This window comes from Microtus ochrogaster, chromosome 10 (genome assembly GCF_000317375.1).
Source record: "Microtus ochrogaster isolate Prairie Vole_2 chromosome 10, MicOch1.0, whole genome shotgun sequence".
NCBI lineage: Eukaryota > Metazoa > Chordata > Mammalia > Rodentia > Cricetidae > Microtus > Microtus ochrogaster.
Genome location: NC_022016.1, coordinates 53,543,123 through 53,547,701, shown reverse-complemented (window position 1 = coordinate 53,547,701; position 4,579 = coordinate 53,543,123).

Here is a 4,579-nt window from a genome sequence, read left to right as displayed (position 1 = left end):
TGAAGGAGCAGGTCATGGTGAACACACTGTCAAGAAGCAGAGAGTGATGAATCACTCAGCTTGCTTTTTACAGCCCAGGACCCCTGTCTGGAGAATGGTGCCGCCCACAGGGGGGAATGTCTTCTCATTTCAATGGACAGAATCAAGGTGATTCCCAACAAACATTCCGCGATTGGTACCGTGAATCCAACTGCTGTCACTGCCATGCCCCGCCCCATCTCAGGATGAACTGTAGGTATTCCTCTGAACTGTCCACCTTTCTTCCCCGGAAGTTGTTTTCTACCAGGTGTTCGGCTACTAATGTGGGTGGGCGGGGAGTAGGGGTAGAAAGTAGGAAGAGCCCACAGCTGCCGATTGACAGCAGACAAGTTACTGACCTTGGTCCTGATTGCACCCGCCTCCTGGAGCATATAAACCTTAGCTTTTCCAGTACATCCGAGAGATCAAGCCTGCATGTGGCAGGCAGGCAGTCCCCTCTAAGTGCTGGTGGCTGCGATGGTGATGGTGACAAGAACACTTACTTGGCATGAGTGGGTGTCCCTGGGAACACTGGTGAATAGGTGGATACGGGAATGTGGTGTTGGGTTCTTGGAACGTGATCTGACTCAAGGATCATGCCAAATGCAGGACATGGTCATAGTCCCTGGGCTCTAGGGGGCGCCCTCTTAGGACATCAGAGGCTTAGTATCCTTGACGGGTTTGGGAGCTGGCCTAAGAAAGAATGTCTATTAAATTCCTTGGTGCTGGATCTGGTTCCAGTAAGGAGCAGATGAGGCTGGCGATGCTGCTGGTATTCAAGTCACATCAGCTGGAAGCAGCTCCTAGTGTGGAGAAGAGGCAGGGTCAGTTAGGGTTGACCTTGCCCTCCCGGGAGGGTGACACCACGGCCATGCTGCCTCTCGCCTGTAGGTGGCGCTGCAGGTTCTCCCAAGAGCAGTGGGGCAGGGCGGGGTGGATGCCTGGAGGTGGGAGCGGTCCAGAGAGACCCAGGAAGAACTTAGGAGATATAGGGCGGTAAGATGCTAGGGAAGGAGGCAGAAGTCGCCTTCTCACTCAGAGCACTGGAGGAGCACTCCAACAACACAGAACAGGTTGCGTGCTTCGCATCTGCGGTTCCCCAGGGTTCCATAACCCTGCTGCCCTTACCTTCTACAAGGCAACCAGAGCTCCGGCTGTCTATCCTCATCTCTCTCCTTCCCCTCCAGCCCCATGCTAGCCAGCCAATCAGGATTGACAGCTCCACCCCTCCCCCCTCCACTGGGAAGGACCCAGTTCCTCTCTCTGGCCAGGGGTGCTGGATGCTAATATACTATCCTCTCCAGCGGTTCCCTCCTCCAGGTCTCCCCACATCTCCTCCAAGTCTCAGCACAGAAAGTCTCCCCACAGATTCCATGGTGTGTAACTGACAGCTAAGAGGCTCTTCCATCTCGGATATAGGCACAGTGGCCTGGGTATCCACAGACTCCACAGACTGGGCCAGACGCTTGGCTGTCTAGTATCCTTACTAGGCCGGTTCAAAGAATGGACTCGGAACAGTTGTGGAGGAAGGAAGAAGGAAGAGTACCTACCTGAAGGGGAAGCTTGAGGGGGGATGCAGGGAGAACAGAGGGGGCTGGGGAGGTTTGTTCAGTCAGGGAAGTGCTTGCCTCACAAGCGTGAGGATCTCAGTCCCCCCCCCCTCAGAAATCAGGCCACTCTGGGGAGCCTCTGTAGCCCCAGTGCTGGAGAAGCAGAGACCACCTCAGAGCTTGCAGGCCTGACAGCCCAGCCTACTTAGAGTTCTGTTCACCTAGTCTACCTGGAGTCCCTTCACCAAATAGGCTAGGTGGCCATCCAGTGAACCAGTGGTGGGAGGTGCAGGGTGCAGGACAGGGGAACACAGGGTTTCCCCACTCAAAGCACAGCGGTCCTCCGCCAACCTCACCCTTGATGGGTGTGGGCAGTGTCAGCTCACTGCAGGGAGTGTCTCCAATTCTTGCCCTCTGTCATTCTGATCTCTTTGCTGTCAGTTCTTTGGAACAGGCTCTGGGGGGTGCAGTTCCCTCTGAGAAAGGCTGAATCACTTCCTGCCCCCACCCAGGCTCAGGCTGTAGCTAAGAATAGGCAAGATCATGTGAGCAGCCAGTGGGAGACCTGGGCTGATGGGGTCTCAGCACTGTCGCAGAGCCATGGAACAGCTCCCTCTCCCCTCCACCCGGGGGCTGAGCCCACTCTCACAGACATCTGAGCCCCAGTGTCCAGTCCTGGCCACCTCTGTTCTGTGTGGCTGACTCTGCCCCTCTAGGAGGAATCTCTTGTCTGCTCCCCCAGGGTTGGAGGGAAGGCCTGGTCCTGGGCTTATTCAGCTATTCAGATTCTCCTCTAGCTTCCTTCCTGTGTGAGGGAATGATGCCACTGATGCTTGGCTGTCTCCACGCCCTACTGTACACTCCCAGTGGGTAGGTCTGGGCCAGGTTGTCTGGCATCCCCTAAGCTGGCAGGGCATGGTGCTTTTAGAATATCTGCTCCATAGTGAGTCCTTCCAGTTGCCTTTACCTACTGTGTGTATGTGTGTGTGTGCGTGTTTGCAGGTGTGTGTGTGTGTGTTTCTGTGTGTACGCACCCATGCACATGTGTGATGTGTGTGTGCATGCTTTTGGGGTGGACCCAGAAGACTCCATCATGCTATTTTATCCACCACTGGAGAGCAGGTGAAACAAGGGAAGAAAAGCAGAAATTGCAGGCCTTCTAAGGAGCTGGAAAGATGGCTTAGTGGGCAAAGATGCTAGCTCCCAACCCTGACAACCTAAATGTGACCCTGGAATCCACAGAGTGGAAGGAGAGAGCTTGTTCCCCTGCACACACACACAGACACACACAGACACACACAGACACACACAGACACACACACACACACACACACACGCAAGGTGCTACCTACCTCCTAAGCCTTATAACCTGAGTGTGACTCTGGAATCCACAGGGTGGAAATAGAGAGTTGGTAAACCAAACACACACATACACATACAGTAATATATATATCTCCCAAAAAGTCACCCAGCTTGACCCAGACAGATTCTTGATTTTAATCTTCCAGGAACCTGGGCCAACAGGGTCTATCTGGGTGACCTCTCAGATGGTGATCTGTATGGTGTTGCCGTCTCCCGTCAGGAAGAGGCTAGCTCTGCCCATTTCATTTCTCAGGCTAGGAGTTAGGGGAATGTCATCCTTCCGAGGCTAAGCTGCCTAGTTTCCCTCGGGTTGTCTGTGTTATTGTGAGAGCCCAGTTGCTGGTCCACAGAAGGCAGAGTTGCCTCCGCTTATCAATCTTCTCATCCAAGACCTTGGTTCAGGGCACTAACGTCATTTGATGCTGCTGTGTACTGTGTTCCTTCTCTCTGCACGCAGGCCGGGGGCTCTGCCGTCCTCCCACATCACACACAGCAAAGAGAACATAATAAGCTCAGACCATCTGCACAGGGTCACCAGAGTAGAACCTGCCTTCCCCTTACAGCTCCAGGAACACCTTGATCTGCCAAACTCTCCGCAGCAGGGCAGGCTGAGCCAGAACTTGGGTAGGTATACTGGTTTTCCCTCCCAAGCTACCCCAACCGGAAGCATCTACCATGCCCATGAGGGATGGGAGCTCAGTGAATTTCCAAGCCAGCCCTGAAGTGGCTAGTGTGAGCTTGGGAGGGACGCGCCACCATGTTTAACCAATCGGGGGCCAGTGCGAGCTTGGGAGGGACGCGCCACCATGTTTAACCAATCGGGGGCCAGTGCGAGCTTGGGAGGGACGCGCCACCATGTTTAACCAATCAGCACAGACTCTGGTATCCTAGTTTCCCATTCGGAGCCATCGCAGTGGTCCCAGGATAAGTGAACTCTCTGAGCCAAAGGTGACTTCTCCTATTAGGCCACCCATGATGGGAAGCAGAGCCCCTGCCTGGTGGTGTGGCCTTCCCTGAATCTCTCTTAGATGACCAGTATCTTATTGCCAGGGCCAGGGTTCCCACCCAGACCTGAAACCCCTCTGTCTCCTTGACCCCCTAGGTACTGAGGATAAGTGGCCCTCTGTGGCTTCACTCAGGGGACTGTGATCCTCTTATTCAAGACAGATCCACTTACATCAAGGGCGAAGGAGGGAGGGTACACCAAACCTGTACCCCCACACTGTAGGCTTGGCTATCTCCACATATCCAGGAGATGCCCGTGAATAGAGGACCCAGAGACTCTTGTTGGGTCATCAAACTACCCAGGAAATCCTATTCCAGAGAAGGCTAGACACTGCCTGGGTCACACAGCAAAGCCGAAGCATGATTGATGTTATTTGAGACCAAAGGAATAGATTGTGCAAAGTTTTAGGTCCCACAGACAACACAGGCAGACATTCCCCACCTTCTGAGACCTATACCAGAGGTAGGAAAGAAACTAATTTCTTGTGAGTTATGTGGTGTGGGTCATGGGAATGGATGGTCTTGGGGTTCACTGGGGCTAGGGGAGACTTCCGTGAGAAGGCTGGTGGCATGGCTGGTGGGAAGAGAGTCGTGCATGGAGGAAGTCCTATCCACAGGAGCCATGTGCAAGAACACCATGTGCA